Source organism: Talpa occidentalis, unplaced genomic scaffold, assembly GCF_014898055.3.
Source record: "Talpa occidentalis isolate TD23 unplaced genomic scaffold, MPIMG_talOcc4v2.1 talOcc4.15, whole genome shotgun sequence".
Lineage (NCBI taxonomy): Eukaryota > Metazoa > Chordata > Mammalia > Eulipotyphla > Talpidae > Talpa > Talpa occidentalis.
Genome location: NW_023601543.1, coordinates 50,800,843 through 50,821,043, shown reverse-complemented (window position 1 = coordinate 50,821,043; position 20,201 = coordinate 50,800,843). Strand labels below are relative to the sequence as shown.

Here is a 20,201-nt window from a genome sequence, read left to right as displayed (position 1 = left end):
TGTCATTTTGTGTCTTGGAGGTTTTTTTTTTTTTTTAATATGTTGCTCCATTCTCATTTTTACCATAGTGTTTCTTCATAGAAGTCTGATGTCAGCCTGATCTGTTTCCTTTATAGGTTGTTTCTTTCCCCTTGTCAGCTTCATTACTTTTTTTTTTTTTGGGGGGGGGTCTTGACTCTTGGAAGGTTTACTACTATGTAACTAGCTGTATTTTCTTTCATTATGGTAGTTTGGTGTTCTTCTACTTTCCTGTATGTCTATTTTCATTTCCTTTTGCAAGTTCAGAAAGTTCTCTTCAGCTATTTCCTTGCATAGTTTCTCAGCTCCTTGGTTTCCTCCTTCTGGGATTTCTATAACTTATATTTCCTATCCTCATAGTACTAGATAAATATTGGAGTGTTTCTTCATTCTTTTTATTTTGTTCCTCTCTTTTTCTGTTTTGAGTCTTTTTATGACTATATCTTCAAGAGTGCTGATTCATTCTTCCTATTCATATATTCTATTTTCATGTTTTTCCCAGAAATTTTTAATTCCTCCATTGATCTTTTAACATCCTGCAGTTCCTTTATTTACTTAAAGATTCATTCTCATTCATTGATTGTGTTTCTCAGAGCATTCTGTTCCATTTCTGTTTATTTTATTTGCTTAAAGTGATTCTCAATTCTTTGTCTGTCATCAGGCAGAGATATTCTTCCATTTCAGTGTCATTGGGTTCTGGAAGGCTGATTTTCTTTCTATGGTATATTGGTCCCAAGAGGGCTTTCTTGACCTATTGCATTTTTCTTTCTCCCCATTGTTTGTTTTGTTGTTGTTCCAGTGGTAGGGCATTGTAGCCACTGGTACATATGGGCATGTCTCCTGTGTGTTCTTTACCAGGATATGTATGGTTCTGCCTGGAGCTTGGGCCACTGTGGGTGGTGGGTGGAGGTGGGTCAAGTTTGCCTGCTGTTCTCCTCTCAATTCATGGCAACTGGACTGCTTCTGATGGCCATGGGATTTCTGGGTGCTTTTACTGGTCATAGAAGGATCTGCATGCTGCCTGGGCTGCTGTGGCAGCTGGGCAGGTTTGGGGCTGGGTGTTCCCATGGCCCTCATCTACCAGACTGATGGTGGGCAGGACATCACAGTGCTCTTACATGCACATTGGTGGATCTGCATGCTTTCTAGTCAACTGTGGCAGATAGGTGGGGGTGCCTGTTACTTCCATCAACCAGACCACTTAGGTATCCAAATGTCCATGATGTAGGGTCCAGAAAAACAAGGATCTGGTTGTGGCACTGTTTGCTCTACTTCACGGTGTATCTAGGGACAACTGAGGGTCCCCGATGTCAGGGAGGGCAATGGGAGTCTCTCGTCATGGTCTGGTTTGCTTGTAGGTATGGACTGATTGAGTGGTGTGACCAGCTCTTGCCCTTTCAATATTGTGGCTTATGACAGAAACAGAACAAAAGTTTGCTCTAGAGGTGCTGGTGGCTAGTGTTGTGGCCCTGATCGCTAGGTGTTGTCCAATGGCTGAGTGGCTAGCCTCACAGTGTGGCAGGGGTTAACTCCTAGCTTGCAAATTAAGACAAAAAAAAAAAAGAAGAAGTCATGTCCCTTCCTGTGGAGCTGGCTGCTTGTGCTGAGGTCTAGTTTGCTAACCAGAGGGTATCAAGGGTCCCAGAGATATGGTGGGAAACTGGGGGATCACAGATGGGGCCCCAGTGCAGGGTAGATGTTGGCCTACTTGGATGGGCTCCCAGTGAGGTGGGTGCCCATGGAGAATCGTTTCCTTTCTTTTCTTTTTTTGCCCCCCTTGTGGATCTGGGAGTCCTGGAGAAGTACTCACATTGTACAGCTTGTTCAAAGCATTTGGGCTTTCCTTAGAGCTTTTGTCAGTCCTTTTTTTATTTTTTTTATTTTTTTATAGTGTTGTTTTATTTTATTTTTTTAAAAATAAATTTTATTTTTATATTCCCCATACAATTGCAACCCCCCATTTTGACCCCAATCCCTCCCCTCCCGCCCCCCACCCCCCAAAAGTGTCTCTGGTTCATAGTTTTTGGTTGATTTTGATTTTCACTTTCTTATAGTTATTCATTTTCCTTTTCCCTTATTTGAGTTTTCTAGATTCCTGCTATGAGTGAGACCATCTGGTATTTTTCTTTTTCTTTCTGGCTTATTTCGCTGAGCATGATCCCTTCCAGCGCCATCCATGTTGCTGCAAATTGCATGTGTTTATCTTTTTTGAATGCTGAATAATATTCCAAGGTATATATGTACTACATCTTCTTGATCCAGTCGTCTATTTTTGGGCATTTGGGCTGTTTCCAAAGCTTAGCTATTGTAAACAGTGCTGCTATAAACATAGGGGTGCAGGTGCTCTTTGGAATTGATGTTTCTGTGTCCTTTGGGTAAATACCTAGGAGTGGAATTGCTGGATCATATGGAAGCTCTATGTTTAGTAGGTCCAGAAATCTCCACACAGCTCTCCATAGTGGTTGGACCAGTTTGCTGTTCTATAGAAAGACATTGATTCCAGCCTCTCTATTGTGCCATGTTGTGAGTGGAGTGTCCACATAATTTTTTACTTCTCCTATAGTTTCTTTTTTTCACACAGGAGGTATTCAGGAGCATTTTCTTTAGTCTTCACATATTTGGTATTTTTTTTTCTCCAGGTTTCTATATGTCATTATTACTAATGTTATGCTACTGTGATCACAGAAAGTTCTTAATATGTTTTCAATTTTCATGTATTCACTTATTCACTGAGGCTGGTTTTTAGTCACAGCACATAATCTCTTCATGAGAACTTTCCACTTGCACTTGAGATTTTGATTTTCATATTTTGTGGGATGGAAAGTACTGAATATGTCTATTAAGTCCATCTGACCTATTCCTTCATTTTGGGCTATTATTTCATTGTTTACTTTCTGTCTGAATAATCCATTCATTGATGTAGGTGGTATGTTCAGCTTCCTTACTATTATCGTATTGCTGTTATTATTTTATGTTAGGTCTTTTAATAGTTGTTTTACATATTTATTTTTTTTTTATTTTTTTTTTTATAGAGGCATGTTTTTTTTTATTTATTTGTTTGTTTGTTTTGTTTTGTTTATACAAGCACTGGGTACAGTCAGAAGCGCGGGAGGGTGAGAGAATTCACCAGAGCCAGAGCGGGGAGCAGAGCAGGCAGAAGGACCGAAGGACACTGCTGAGGGGAGCAGCGGGCGGCAGGAGAGGTCTGCGCGCCATGTGGGACCCTCCTCCAGTGGCCGGGGAGCAGCCAGGGAGCAGCCAGGGAGCAGCCGGGGATCGAACCGGCGCTGCAGAGGCTGCAGGCAGCTTCGCAACCCAGTGCTCAACCGCTGCGCCACCGGGGAGGCCCTGTTTTACATATTTAAGTGAATGTGCTTTTGATGCCTTAATATGGCTGACAGTTACATCTCCTTTTTTTCCCAGATTCACCTTTTTTTTTTTTTATTGAAGTAACTACTTTGTAATACTGTATGAATCTGGGTGTACAGATTCTCACCTGAGCAACTATCACACTACAGCCACCGCCAAATGTCCATCCACCATTCACCACCAATCAATCAGTACCCTCTACGTAATCCTTCCCTCCTGCTCTTCTGATAACCACCCATTCTGTTGCCTGAGTCTAAATGTTTGTGTGTTTGTTTTTAACTTATTTGTTTGATTGCCTTTTAATGTATATATTCCACAAATGTGTTGAGTCATATGGTATTTGTCTTTCTTTCTCTGTCTTAATACACTTAACATAGTCCTCTCAATGTCCACATATGTTGTCACAAGTGGCAAGATTTCTTCTTTTGTTATAACTGAGTAGTATCACATTTTGTGTATATACCACATGTTAATTCATTCATCAATCTTCAAAGACCTTCATAATTCTGATATCATGGCTATTTTGAATAGTGCTTTGATGAAAATAAGGTCACATATATGTTTTTAATTAGAATTTTCATATTCTTTGGGTAAATAACCAGAAATTGAAATTACTGGATCATATTGTTGTTCTATTTTTAATTTTTAGGAAACTTCACATTGTTTTCCATACTGAGTGCACAAATTTACATACAAAAATAAAAAAGATTTTTGTATGTTGATTTTGTAGCCAGCATCCTTGTATTAATTTATTATTTCTAACAATTCTTGGGAAATCTTAGGGGGTATATATATAGAGAAATATATCTATATATAAGTGTGTGTGTATACATTACATATATTATATATAAATATATATGTACACATTTATATGTACATACATACATATGTATGTATATATAGTCATGTGAATATACTGACAGTTTTACTTTATTCCTTTTAATTCAGGATACATTTTGTTTCTTTTTCTTGTCTAATTGCCCAGACCATGACTCCAATACTGGGTTCAGCAATAGTGATGAGTGTAGGCATCCTTGTTTTGCTCCTGATCTTAAAGGAAATGTCTTCAGTTTTTCCCCACTAAGTATGAGATTAGATGTCGGTTTGTTGTATATGCTCCTTATTGTCTTTAGATATGTGCTTTCTATATCTAGTTAATTTAGATTAGTTATCATAAATAGATGATGAATTTTGTCAAATGCTTTTCCTGCATCTATTGTGATCATAATATGCTTTTTATATTTTGTAATGTTGATTCAATGACTCACACATGAATTTGCATATGATGGACCCATCCTTGCATTCCTGGAATAAATCCCATTTATTCATGCAGTATGATATTTTAAGTTGATGTTGAATTTGAATTGATAATGTTTTGCTGAGGATTTTTTTAAAGTGTACATGAAAAATTGGTCTTTAGATTTTAATTTCCTATCTACAGGATGTGTTAAAGTCACCTATTGTGTTATTTTCAATTATTTTCTTTTGATCTCTTAATATTTATTTAATATATTTTGATGTACTATTTAGGTGTATGTGTATATATATATTAACATGCACATACACCTATACATACATCTGCACCTACACATGCACCTACACATTTGCATATATATATACTCTCTTGGGCTGTCAAGAGAGCACAGCAGGTTACAGAATTTGCCTGATACCTGGCTATGCTTCCTTAGGGGGTTCCTTGGAGTGCTTATTTTCTGTAGGGTATGGCCTGCTGGTTAACAAGCTGATGGTGGCTAGTAGGGGTTGAGCTTATATTTCCTTTTTTTTTTTTTTAAGATTTATTTATTTATTTATTTATTTATTTATTTATACAAGCACTGGGTACAGCCAGAAGCGCGGGAGGGTGAGAGAATTCACCATAGCCAGAGCAGGGAGCAGAACAGGCAGGACAGAAGTACACTGCTGAGGGGAGCAGCGGGTGGCAAGTGAGGTCTGCGTGCCATGTGGGACCCTTGCCCAGTGGCCGGGAATCGAACAGGCGCTGCAGAGGCTGTGGGCAGCTTCGCAACCCAGCGCTCAAACGCTGCGCCACTGGGGAGCCTATGAGCTTATATTTCTACCAGGGATGTACCATTGTAACTGTTGTGTTCTAGTTCCCAGTTGGCTTTGCTACTTCCCAGGAGTAGGTGGGACTCTCAATAAGGATTCATCTACAAGGTCCTGTAATACTGAGTGTGAGTTCCAAGATTGTATCCATCCATACACTGTTATCTGCAGTACTGCAAGAGATTGTCAAGATGATATGTGTTCGCTACTCCCTTGATTATTCCTGTGTTCCTTGCCAGGCCAATGTTGTAAGGATTTGGGATATCTTCACCTAGGGGTGGTGTATTGTTCAAACTGGTGTTATTATTTTGGGTCCCAGGCAAGTGAATTTTCTCATGGACTTATCTTAATCTCTTAGGGTTAGATCTTAGTGTCTAGGTGTTCATAATCTTTCCTCATTTCTTTCTTGTCTTAAATGTAAGAATTCCACAAATTTTTCTCTACTAATGGAGGTTGAATGTTTCACTTGAGGCATAGACCTTCTTTTATTCCCAGGGGAAAGTTCTCTGTACCTTACAGATGCCTTCCTGATTTGCCCAGTTTACAAGTTTTTACCTTGGTCAGAGTGATTCTGTGTCTCCTTCTATTCATCTGGGTGCTGTCTTTTTATCTTTTGTATTTGAAGCGCTATTAGTCTAGGTATCAGTCCTATTTCTATATGGATCACTATGTTTCTAGGTGTGACCATGGGAAAGTCTTCATCACAAATTTCCTTCTTTGGCTGAAAGTCTAATTCATCAGATATGAACATAAATGTTTCTGCTTTTTTCTGTTATTGGCTTAAAATAATTTGGTTCTACTTTCACTTTAATTCTGTGTTTGTCTTTAGATCAGATTTGTGACTCTAGTGTGCACAATATAGATGAATTATGCTTTATGATTCATGCATCTTATGTGTGTTTTTTCATTGGTTCATTCAGACAGCTCGCATTTAGGGTAATTATTGCTATATGAGGATTAATTACAGTTTCCTGGGTGTTTTATTTTTATGATTCTATTTCCATGTATTTATATTTGTCTTTTATTATTTTTTAGATTGCTATATTTATTTCTAATTCCAAGTCTAGGCTCTTCTGATAAAGACAGTTTCAATAGTAGCAGTTTAAAATAAGAACTCTATTTACTAGAACATTACTAATTGAGATACTTTCCTTGTTTAAATTTTCACATCATTGTTCATTTTTTTAAGATTTATTTATTTATACAAGAACTGGGGTACACGTCAGATGTGCAGGAGGATGAGAGAATTTACTAGAGACAGAGTGGGGAACAGAACAGGCAGACTGACCGAAACACACTGATAAGGAGAGCAGTGGGCGAGACAGGAGAGGTCTGCCCCAACATGTGGGTATCTCCACGGCCGGCGGGGATCAAACCGGCACTGCAGAGGCTACGGACAGCTTCACAATTCTGTGCTCAACCACCTGCACCACCAGCGAGGCCCCATTGTTCGTTTTTAAACAATATTTGCTTCCCCCCACCCCCTCATGTGTAGTCCCCATAGAATTTCCTTCCCCAATGCACCCGTATATATTTGTCTTTTAATTTGAATATTTTCCCTTGGTGGTTTTCTCAGTTTCTTCTTTTCTTCTAAGTGCATATCCTCCAGATTCTTTTACCATGAGGGTTTTATCAAATCTTATATAGCTAAATCTTTTTATGTTTTGGTATTGACTCATTGTCACTTAACTGTACAAATATTGTCCTTTTCTTTCTCCCCTTCAATGATTTTTGTTGTTGTTGTCCCATGTTTTTTTTTTTTTTCTGACTTTGTTACTACTTATCACCTTGCTCAAGATCTTGTGCTGTCTTTATCCTTTAATGTTGAACTCCTTTTAACATCTCTAGTAGGGCAGATCTGGCAGAGGTGAATTTCTTTGTTTTTCTGGGAAAGATTTTATTTCTCCATCATGTTTAAAATTTAAAAATGCAGGATAGATTATTCTTGGCTGGAAGTGCTTATTTTTCAAATTTGTGAATATGCCACTTCACTCTCTCATAGCCCAAGGAGGTTCTGCTGAGAAGTCTGATGAAGACTCATTGAGATACCTTTCTATGTTATATGCATTACTTCCATAGAAGCCTTTAATACTTTTTCTTTATTGTTGATTATTGATAATTTTACAATGATGTTCTTGTAGGTAATTTCAAATTAAGAAATGTAGGTGTTCTTTCTGCTTCTTAGACATCTATGGTTAGAGTTGGGGTGTTCTTAATATGCTGTGAGATTTTGGAGTTCTCAATTTTAATTTATTTGAATAGGATCGCTCTCTAACTTTTAGGATACCCATTATGCTTATGTGTTTTCTTCTATATGGAATATAATATTTTACATGGAGTTTCTTCACTTTTTCCTAAATCATAATTCTTTCTCCTTTTCCACTTAAGTTTTTTGTACATTTTATCTTCTGTTTCAGCAATTCTTTCTTCTGCAGGATTAAACCTAATTACTCTGCTTTCCATGGCAGTCTTCAGTTCCTGTAATTTTTCCCTCATATTAAACATTTCTGCTTAAATTGTCTTTATAGGTTTGATTTTTTCATGAAGATTTCCTTCTACTCCTACATATATTTTCTGATATCCTGAATCTGACTTTATGTAGTTAGATGAGTCTTGAATTTCATTGAGTTTCTTCATGATTACTTTTCTAACCACTTTATTAGATCTTCTAATTGTATATCATAATGTTTGACGTCTGCTTCTTTATATTTCTATTTCAGAATCTCCAACTGTGAACATCAGAGGGTTGAGTTTTACATCATATGTGTCTTGCCTTAACTTTTCCCCCAATAAGTCATATTGTAGCTTTAGTTTTGGAATCCTCCTTTTTTATTGAATTGGTGGGGTGGTAGAGTGTGGAAAGTGGGAGTCCAAATGCCTATGTCTCAGTGTTCTCATTCTTGGAGTGGGGGATATCATAATATTTATACTATTTCTTTATCATGGCTCTTTTGCAAACTCTCTGATTGGGAGATAAAATCTTTCATACTTTTGTGATGGGTACTGGGAACCCCATGCTGCCACTTCCTTCTCTATAACCATATCATAATTCAATCCATGTATGGAGCCTCTACAGGCCCCCACTGAAGTATTCCATGCTCATCTCTGTGTTTTGCAACCTCACAAACAGTCACTTCCTGAGGTGTTAAAAATCAGATTCTATCACCACTCCCACTGTCACCAAGCACTGATGTGACCTTTCTCTCTCAGGGTTCATTCGGCAAGCATAAAATTTCATGGTCACTGTGGAAGTCACCTGTGCCAACATGTGCTCACTAGAATATGTTTTTCTCCAGTTTGCTCCTCTGCTAAAAATGGCCACCAACTTGGCCATAGTACCTTCCCATACGCTACACCATATTGGAGAGCTATTAACCACCCATTTCCATAAAAAATGTGTGGATCAATACATAGATGCCGGCAATGAGCTGTTGAGATTTATATGTAACAGTTGATTTCTAGTTGTACTTGAAGGCGAGGATGCCTGCAGCCAGTTATGTTGCCATGTAATGACTCCCAAGTAGTTGCTTTGTAATTGACAGTTAAATTTGCTTCATTTCAATATCCCTTACCTCTTGGCCAGAAAAATTGCAACATCAATACACATACTATCTCAGTCAGGATCATTACAATATCAATATGTATGAAAATCTACCCTGTGATCCTGACAGATCAGAAAACTACATTACCATGAAGAATTAGACATATTTATGTTTCATTTATATCTTTTTATTTTCAGTGCTTTATCTGTTAGATGTCATATATGCCTTATATTTTAGAGTTTACAATATTTTCATAACATTACATCTCATGAATAAAGTTTCAGCACTGAGCAATTTACACACAAAAGAAAAAAATATCATATTTCACACAATAGTAAAATTTTCAAAGGAAAAAACAAAACACACTAAAGAAAAAGAAAAATTAGTAAACTTTCCCATCCCTTGAAACTTTTATTTAGGTATTTTATAATACTTTTCTTGTATTTTCCAATAGACAGATTAATAATTAAAAGTTTAAGTAAATATAGAAATAGAATATAAATGAAATGGTAAGAATAATGTATTTAAAGTTGGTCTAGGTATAGTTAAATCAGTTACATGGGTTTGAAAATTATGCATTAGCAAGATGAATACCGAGGTATTTGGGGGGAATAAAAATGTTAATAAGTAACCCAATGAAGGAATTCTGTTCCTCAGATAAAATGTCTTCAGTAGTGAAAGAGTCAATGTTAAACCTAGTATAAATAACCTCAAAGGAGAAAATAGTATTTACAAAGTCATTGATTGTATCCTTAGTTTTTCAGTTATCATAGGAATTATATCAGCAAAATTTTCTTTTAAATAATTTGAATTTGAGAAGTCTATCATGAATGTTATGAAAAATATCCTTCTCAAAGTAAGATAAAGATGATTTAGGGCATGAGAAATTTTGTGGAATCTATGTCTAATTTATATGTAATGAGAAGTTCGAAGAAAAGTAACCATTCTATAATATAATTTATAAAGGTGATTTTTTAAAAGATTTATTTACCTATACAAGCCCTGGGGTGCAGGCCAGAGGCATGGGAGGATGAGATAATCCACCAGAGACAGAGTAGGGAGCAGAAAAGGCAGAAGAACCAAAATAAACTGCTGAGGGGAGCAGCAGGAGAGACAGGAGAGGTCTGTCGCACCATGTGAATCTCCCTGGGTGGGCGGGAATTGAACCATGCCTCAGAGACTGCGGACAGCTTCACAGTGTGGTGCTCAACCCACTGTGCCACCAGGGAAGCCCTAGAGGTGATCTTTTTAATCTAAATTTTTGTATCTAAAATCACATTCATTTCTATTAAAATTAATCACAACATAATTAATTTTATTATTATAAAGTCTTCTCAAGTCTGCTTTGCTGTAATTTTTCATAAAAACACCAGATTCAGTTCTGAAAACTCAACATTTTGAAGTCATGGCATAACCTCACCATTAGACTTAGACAATAATACATGTAGACTTGGATAAATTCCTCTTTTCCTGAGGTTCCTCAAATATTCTGAGATTCCTGAGCTTTTCTGAAACTGTACTTTCTTATTTACCTAGTGAGACATTTTTGAACCCTATAAGTATGTTACCAGGCAAGTTTTGAAAGCCTTATTAACTCAATTGGTCAACCTTAGTTACTTTTATGTCAGGCCATACCTGGGTGTAAATACATTATTTAGAAATTTTTTAAACTAGTCAAGTACTTACCAACATTTCCAATTTTGCCAATTATAAGAAAAAAACTGATTTCTACTGAATTTATAAAGGTAAATATATTATCATGAAAATGAGATATTTGCTAATAATTTTTAAATTCAAGAGTAATTACAAAAGTAACTGATTTTGTTGAACTCATAAAGTTATATTTTAACAAATTGTGAAGGATTAAGAAAAAGAGCTTCCCTTAGTCTGCAAAAGAAAATAAAACGTAAAAGATTTATCAAAGTCATTAAAAATTATAATTAATTTCCTTAATTTATTTAGTTTTGTGTTAATCCAGTTCTGCTTGAATCCAGTTTTTACATTATTTCTGGAATTTATTTACTCAGTTCAGTTTGTGATCTGAAAGTTATTAATGTCTTTTTCATGAATATCTTTAAGGATGAAGTACCTTTTCAAAAGACTTATAATAAAACAGTAATTTCTATAAAACACAAAATAAAACTTTAAAATGCTCAGGTTAAAAAACTGTTTAGGATTCATCAAATATTGACAAATTTGGTTATAATACTATAAGATGATGCATTATATCATCTTTCGAATAATTTTATGAAGCATCTAGAATATATATAACATCTACCTAAACAAATAAACAAAAATTTATTATCACTTCTTATTTGACAACGTTGCCTATGCAATTTAACATTTCAAATTGTCCTAATTAGTTTAATAACTCACTTTCCACAAGTATAAGTTTATGAGCTGTTTCTCCAGGGATCCTTCTAAAAAAACATCTTAAGAGTAGCAAAGTTTAAAGGAGTTTATTTAGATTTTAATTTGGGGGATTCTTGTCAAAACTATAAAAATATTTTAAAAGCTTATAAAGATTATTATAAAACAGTACTTGAAAATTCAAGTAATCAAAGTGACAAATATTTCTAGGAATATAAAGAACTTTATAAGATTGCAAATAAATAGTTCTTTTAAAATCAACAAAACTAGATTTACTTAATTAATTGACAATGTGGTGATAAAAGAACAAATTATAAAGTGTTTACTTCTCATGTAAATTACTCTAAAATAAAGAAAACTGGAAAAAAATCATATGATATTGTATTAAAAACATCAATAGTCAACAGCTAAGTTGTTCTTCCAATAGGTGAAAAAAAATCAAGGCTCAGTTTTCCATACATAATATTAATATTAAAATCTATTTTATAACCCTATAATATAAATTCAGTTCTAACAATATTAATCATATATATTTATAAATATAATGTAAATTATATATAAGTATATATAAAACAAATCTATTTTCTTATATAGGTATATATAGGAATACAAATTTAAATATATGCAATATAATTATAAATATATATTATGTACATAAATTATATATAATATATATAATCTCTTTCCCAAGATTGCCTTCTGTGTCTTCTGTATCTTTTTATGCCACTCTTAGTTTGTTCCTTATTCTCTTTTCTATTTAGAGATAATCAATTTCACCTTAATTACTTTCTTTACCAAAATATGTTTTGTTAACAAAAAGATGTTTCTGGAAGATCCAGGATCCAAGATGGGGTCAGAGAAATCTTGCTTCACAAAGTATCATCTAAGTTAACCAGTGTAGTACTGTACCCAGAGAGTTCCATGGCTTGGGGTGAAACTGACATACTTCTTGGACATCAAAGACCAGGAAAACTGTGACAAAAGGAATACAGGACAATCATGCTTCAGTGAACAAAAGGTGGGTGGGGAGAGATGCTTGGAATCTATGGACAGGAGTGGCGGGGTCTGACATACAAACCATTGTGTTGCCATTCTAGTCAATGGTCCTGAGTGTGGGAGAGCTAAATCGTGTAGAAATACAAATGCCTGACTGACAGGAAATGCTTGTGGAAGGGTTGGGGTTTTCCCATCAGGTTAAGTCCCCAGTGAAAGGTACAAGGACAGTGCACTGAGCTACACTCATCCTTCCCCATACATCAGGTCTGTTACTGATCTGTGAAGTCCACTGAGAGTACACGGAGAAAGCAGAAAATCTATTATGGAACACCAGAGAGGAGGGCTATTTGTGTGGCCACAAATATTAGCCTGCCACCACCTAGTGTTCACATCCTATAAAAGCCACAATGCCACTACCTGGAATGGTAAAAGTAGTTCAAATATCTTAAGATCTAAAACAGAAAAATGGGTAAACAAAAAGAAACCCACAATACATAGCAAAATGAGATGTCAAGGGAATATAGCACCACAAGGAAATAACAACTCTCCAGTATCCACACAAAGATATGAAAGATTTTATCTCCTAATAAGATAAATTTCAAAAAAAGCCATGATAAAGACATTCAAAGAAATTATATGAAATATAGAAAAGCATGCCAAGCAATATAAGAGAACACTGAAAAGCTAATCAGAAATATAACAAAATTCAGAAAAATGGAAGAATGTCTTAAGAAATATTAATGAACAGAAAATAGATATAAAATAATTAAATAAGAAAATAAGAAAGTTGAAGGATATGAAAAGGTCAATTGAAAAGATAAAAATTTCTGGCGCGCAGACCTCTCCTGCCGCCCGCTGCTCCCCTCAGCAGTGTACTTCGGTCCTTCTGCCTGCTCTGCTCCCCGCTCTGGCTCTGGTGAATTCTCTCGCCCTCCCGCGCTTCTGACTGTACCCAGTGCATGTATAAACAAAACAAACAAAGAAACCAGCAAACAAATAAATAAAGCATGCCTCTATAAAAAAAAAAAAAAAGAAAAAAAAAAAGAAAAGATAAAAATTTCTGAAAAAGTTATAAAGGAAGAAATGCAAAATTCAAATGACTTTGAAATGGAAGAAAGAAATAGCAGGGGAAAAAAACATAGAAACCCTTTGAAAATTATCTGACTCCAACAGAAAAGGCAACATGTGGATAAAGGGTATCCAAGAAAGGAAAGAGAGGGGGAAATCATAAAACTTATTCAAAGAAATGATAAAGGACAATTTCCTAAACATGTGGAAGGAAATAAATACCCAAGTACATGAAGCTAAAAGAACACTTGGCTATCTAAATATAATGAGAACTAAACAAGGAAGACACATAGTGATGAAACTGCCAAGATTTCAAGACAACAAACAAGTACTGAAGGTGACTAGGGGGAAAATAACAAGTACCTTTCAAAGGTAAACCTATGAAGCATACATCAGAATTATCTAAGGAAATACATGGAGAAGATGGACTGACATAATCAAAATATTTAAAGATAAAAATTGTCAGTGGAAAATACTATATATTGCAAGATTCTTCTTCACATGTGAAGGAGAAACGAAGGCCTTACCAGAAAAAAAGAGCAAAAGTGTTACCAGAAACCAGCTGCTTCAGATGTGGGAGTCTGCAAGAGCAGTGGTGTTCTTTCACCCTGCTGCACTACCACAAGTCAGTTGTGGCAGTTGCTCCTCAGAGCTCAGCAACTGCCTTTTTTATCAGTTGTGGCAGTTGCTCCTCAGAGACCTTTTTTGTAACAGTGTACTTCCTGGATCATAGGCTGGACAAACCAGATGCTAGCTATGAGCTGATTGGTGCTAAATGGTTCAGTCATCCACAGGATTGAAAAATGGTCCAATCGGACTTTTGTTACCAGGACCAAGCCACCTCAGCAGAGGGAGCCAGCCGGAGCAGGGGTGTTCTTTCACTCTGTTGCTCCCCAAGTCTGTTGTGGCAGTTGCTCCTCAGAGCCCTTTTGTAACAGCATACGTCCTCGATGGTAGAGGAAGCATACTTCCTCGGTGGTAGAATGTAACAGCATACTTCCTCAGTGGTAGAATGGACCAATCAGGTGCTATGAGCTGATTGGTAAATGGTCCAATCAGCCACAGGATTGAAAAATAGTCCAACTAGACTTGTGGGTGAGACACCCTGAAAAAGGATATAAGCCAGGGCCAGAGGGCCCTGATCAGAGAGATGACACCAGACCTGAACAGAGAGATGGTGCCAGCCCCTAAACAGGAGAGATGATGCCAGCCACCAAAGGAAGAAGAAAGGGGAAGACTCTGTTCATGGCCTCTGAAGAAAGAGAAAAAAGAAGCATCCAACAGCTGACCTCCAAGAAGGGAAGAGAAGCCAATGACCTTTGTTAAGAGACTGACATTACAAGAAAGGGGCACCAATATCCCTGGGCTTAGTATTTCAAAGAATTGTTGTTGATATAACCCAACATCTCATAAAGAGCTGTTAACACTGGGTGTCTCTGACACTGCCTCTGAGGGACCAGTAGTGACTATCACTATTGGTCAGTGCTGTCCAGTATTCCTGGTGACCTGTGTTGACCATCACTGACACTATCTGGGTGAGATAGCCAGCCACTTGTGGATACAGTAAGCTATTTGTTTCCCTTGTTTGTAAAATAAATCCCATGGTTGTTGTTCCTGGTGCTTGAGGTTTCTTGCAATAGTGTGTATGGGTGAGAATCCATAGACAATGTCCTGTACACTTTTGGGGCACTGTCCTTTGTTAGGCTCTAGCCCTTGGTTTTGTTTTTTTTTTTTTTTTTGGCCTTTTGGTGCTTTTTGGTGGCCCTCTGTTCACAGAGCCCGAGCAGATGGGTGGCTGTTCTATCCTTCCATCGGCCTCCTGCCTTGTTGCCCTGTTGTCTCTGTCTGCCCGTTTCAGAAGTTTTCAACACTTGACCACACCTACAATAAATGTTACAAGGAGTTCTATCTAATTCAATGAGAAGGAAATCCACAAAAAATACTAAACTAGGAAATATGTTTAGAAAACTAAGGACAAATGGCAGTAGAAAATTCTCATCTATCAATAATCACACTAAATGTAAATTGCCTAAATCCATCAATCAAAATGCATAAAGTGGCTGTTTGGATCATAAAACAAAACCCAACATTCTACTGTCTACAGGATATCAATCTTAGCTCCAAAGATAAGCAAAGTCTCAAATTAAAGGCTGTGAAACAATCCTAAAAGCAAGTATGACCCTCTCCAAAAAGAGATGGGACAGCCATACTTTTATCAGAAAAAGTAAACTTTCAGTTAAAAAATGTAACAAGAGACAAGGATGAACATTATATAATGATGGATTATAAAATATATCAGGAGGGCATAACACTCATCGATATATGTGTACCAAATGTAGTATTAAAATATATGAAGCAACTATTATTAAATCTGAAAACTGACATTGGCATCAACATAATTTAAGTAAGGGACTTCAACACCCCTCTCTGACTAATAGACCAACAAAACAAAAAATGAACAAGAAAACAATGACCTTCAATAAAGAATGAGACAATGTCAGTTTAATAGGTATTTATGAGGCCCTGCACCCACCCACCCCAAAAAAATGAATACACATTCTTCTCAAGTGCACATGGATAGACCACATGTGGCATCACAGAGAAAGTATCAGTAAATTCATGAAGATTGAAATAAGAAGTAATTAATGTGAAAACAATAGTATAAAACTAAAAATCAACCAGAAAAGGAAAGCAAAGAAAAACCTCTAATATGTGGAGATTGAACAACACACTACTATTATGTTAATGGGGAAATCAAAGTATAAATTAAAATATACCTGTAGACAAAGAAAATTGAAGTTTCCAGAACCTATGGGAGACAGCAAAAGCAGTACTAAGAGGAAAGTATATAGTAAAACAGACACACATTAAGTAATGAGAGAGATCAGCTACATAAGCTTACAACACACCAGAGAAACTAGAAAAAGATGAAAAGTGAAAAACAAAAGTCAGTAGAAGGAAGCATATAATAAAAAATTAGAACAAAAATAAATAGAAATCAAAAAACCATCCAAGTCAATGAAACCAGAAATTGGTTCATAGAAAAAATAAATCAAAGAAAGCTCTCACTAGGCTTTCAAAGAAAAAGATAGATAAAATGCTAATAGTTAGAAACAGATATTTAGAATTTACAACAGATGTCTCAGAAATGCAGGGGAACATAAGAAATTATTATGAACTTCTAAATGCCAGTAAGTTGAATAACCTAGAAGAAATGAACAGTTTTAGGCGTAGGTAGCCTTCCACGACTAAATCAGGAAGAGATAGAAAACCTAAGCAGACCAACTACAAGCAAGGAAATTGAAAGAGTAATCAAAAGTCACTCAACAAACAAAAGCATGAGATCATGATTTCATGAACAAACTTTTAAAGACAAATTAATATCTATACTTCACAAATTCTTCCAAAAAATTTGAGAAATAAGGAATGCTTCCAAACACATTTCATGAGACCAATACTACTCTGACACCAAAACATATCACACACAAAAAGAAATCCATGGGCCAATAACCCTGATGAACATAGATGTAAAAATCCTCAACAAAATTTTAGCAAACCAAAATCAACAGATTTTGAAAGGATCATATATCATGACCATGCAGGAATATTCCATGCACATAAGGATGGGTCAACATCCAAAATACATCTATGTAATTCACTATATAAATAGAAGGAAATATAAACATCATATCATCATATTGATAGAAGCAAAAAAGTATTTGGTAAGATTCAACTTCCATTTATGATAGAAACCCTCCAAAAATGGGGTAGGAGTATACCTAATGACAGTAAAGGTCATATATTACAAACATACAGCTAATATACCCAATGATGAAAAGCTGAATTGTTCTCCTTTAAGATCTATTACAAGACAAAGATGTTCACTTTTACCCCTACTATTCAACATGGGGTTGGAAGTCCTTGCTAGAGAAATTAGGCAAGAGAAAGATATAAAAAGAATCCAAATTGTAAAAGAAGTAGTAAACAATCACCATTCACAGAGAATATGACCATATAAATAGAAAATCCTAAAGACTCCAATAAAAAACTGATTGAAAAAATAAATCAGTAAAGAGGCAAATTACAAAAACAATCTAACAAAAATTAATTGCATTCCAACATTCAAGTGAATTAGAAGAAAAAGTAATCAAGATAACAATCCTATTTACAATCATGTCAAAAAATAATTCAATACTTAGGATTACAATTAATAAAGTAGTTGTAGGGCCTATACAATTAGGAGGGGAGGGATTGGGGTCAAAATAAGGGGGTTGCAATTGTATGGGGAATATAAAAATAAAATTTATTAAAAAAAATACATTGCTTAAAAAAATAGAAAATGAGGCCCTCCCTGGGGGTGAAGGGGTTAAGTCTCAGTGCTATCAACCTACTGCCAGACACTGCAGCACCAGTTCGATTCCTGACCAGCCAGGGAGCTATCCACATGGTGTAGCATACCTCACCTGTCTCACTTCCCCCAGCAGTGTATTTCAGTACATCCCACTCTGTCTCTGATAAATCCTCTCACCCCCTGCACCTCTGGCCTAGACCCCAGGTCTTGTATGTATAAGTAAATCTCTTGGGCCTCCCTGGTGGCACTAGGGTTTAAGATGCAATCTATAAATCTATCCAAAGCCTCTACAGCATGAGTTCAATCCCCTGCCAGGGAGATACCCACATGGAACAGCAGACCTCTCCTGACTCCCCCACTACTCCCCTCAACAGTGTATTTCAGTATGCCTGTTCTGCTTCCCACTGTGTCTCTGGTGAATCCTCTCACCCCCCACACCTCTGGCCTGTACCCCAGTTCTTGTGTGTATAAATAAATAAATCTTAACACAAATCTTTAAAAAATAGAAAAAGACAAAAATAAATGGAACACTATTCCCTGTTAATGGATTGGAAGAATTGGCATTGTTAAAATGGCCATCTTACCCAAAGGTATATGTAGATTCAATGCAAACTCTATAAGACTTTCAACGGAAGTTTTCAAAGAAATGGAACACTACTGAATTTAATATGGGACCACAAAAGACCGCATAGCCAAAAAAAGGGGGCTATATCACAGTTCTGAACTTCAAACTATGCTGCAAAGCTATAGTAATCCAAACAGTATGTTACTAGCATGAAAATATACACCCAGACAATTGGAATAAAATTGAAAGACCAGAAATGAACCTACATTTATGGGCAGTTAATCTATGACAAATGAGTCAAGAGCATGCATTGGTGAAAGGGAAATCTCTTCAACAAATGGTCTTTTTTAAAAAATATTTATTTTTATACAATAGTTGGGGTACAGGCCAGAGGTGCAGGAGGGTGAGAGGATTCACCAGAGGCAGAGCAGGGAGCAGAACAGGCAGACAACAGAAATACACTGCTGAGCGGAGCAGCAAGCACGACAGGAGAGGTCTGCTGTGCCATGTGGGATTCTCACTGGCTGAGATTGAACCCATACTGCGCAGGCTGCAGACAGCTTCACAGTGCGCCACTCAACCTACTGCACCACCGGGGAGGCCCTGGTCTTTGCAAACTGGACAGCCACATTAAAAATGAATGAAATTTTACCATCATATTATGCCATATAAAAAATCAACTTGAACTGGATTAGACTTGAACATGAGTCCTGAAATCATAAAATACAAAGAAAACATAGGCAAAACACCCCAAATCATTGGTATTATGGATATCACTGGGGATTCAACTCCAACAGCAAGGAAAATCAAAACAAAATAAATGACTCTACAACAAACCAAAATGCTTCTGCACAGTAAAATAAACTACCATTAAAGCAAAAAGTTGCCCTACAGAATTGAATAAAATATTTGCAAGCCATGCATCAGAAAGGAGGCTGATGTTCTATATGAAAAATAATTCATACATCAACAAAAAGTAAACAATGAAAAACTGGACATGAGTTAAAATAGACCCTTCTCCAAAAGAAGGCATACAACTGGACAAAAGTAACACACGAAAAAATACTCATCAACATTTATCATCAAGGAAATGCATATAGTTATAGTTTTAATTGTATATGACCCATATCAAAAAAGACCAAATCCAAAATTATAGATGAAGATGTGGAGCAAAAAAAGCTCTTGTACACTCTTGGTGTGAACGTAGACTGTTTCAACCCCTATAGAGAAGTGTATGGAGGTTTCTCAAAATATTAAAAGTACATCTACCATGTGATCTAGCAATTTGACTCATAGATATCTACCTGAAGAATGAAAAACACTAATCTGAAGGGATATGTGCACTCCTATGTTCACTGCAGCACTAATTTGCAAATTGAATAATATTGCTTATATGTAGAATGCAGGACAACAAACAAAAGTATCAGACAAAACCAATAAACTCTAGAAATCAGACTAGAGTTGAGTCTATGGCAGCATTAGCAGGGTGATAGAAATCAAAGTGGGGAGGGTGTCTTACAGATTATGATGGAGGAGTATGGTTGCCTATGTGGTCAATGTGATGTGAGAGAAAAACAGCAAGTTTTGGTAATGATAAGGAGATAAAGAACCTTTGTACACTGTTTAGAATATAGACCGGTACAGCCCTTATGGAAAATAATAGTGAGGTTTCTTAAAATATTAGAAATAGATCTACCATACAATCAAGTAATTCCACTCCTAAATACCTACCAAAGAATGCAAAACACCCATTAATTCAAAGGCATATATGCACCCCTATGTTCATTATAGCACTATTTATAATAACAAAGTTTTGCCAACAACTGAAATGCCCAATAACCATTGAGTGCAGTAGGAA

General features: G+C 36.2%; 1 protein-coding gene across 7 annotated transcripts in view; it reads left to right on the top strand.

The window, feature by feature from the left end:
- ZC3H12B (zinc finger CCCH-type containing 12B) overlaps positions 1 to 20,201 on the top strand; it is a 231,585-nt gene that overhangs the window by 110,385 nt on the left and 100,999 nt on the right. For 5 of the 7 annotated variants that reach the window (XM_054695694.1, XM_054695693.1, XM_054695695.1 and 2 more), the window contains exon 1: positions 12,174 to 12,381. The exons of the other annotated variants lie outside the window; for them this stretch is intronic. The gene's annotated coding sequence lies outside the window, so the exon portion shown is untranslated. Of the gene's footprint in view, positions 1 to 12,173; positions 12,382 to 20,201 lie in introns of those variants that run through there. 7 annotated transcript variants of the gene reach the window in all.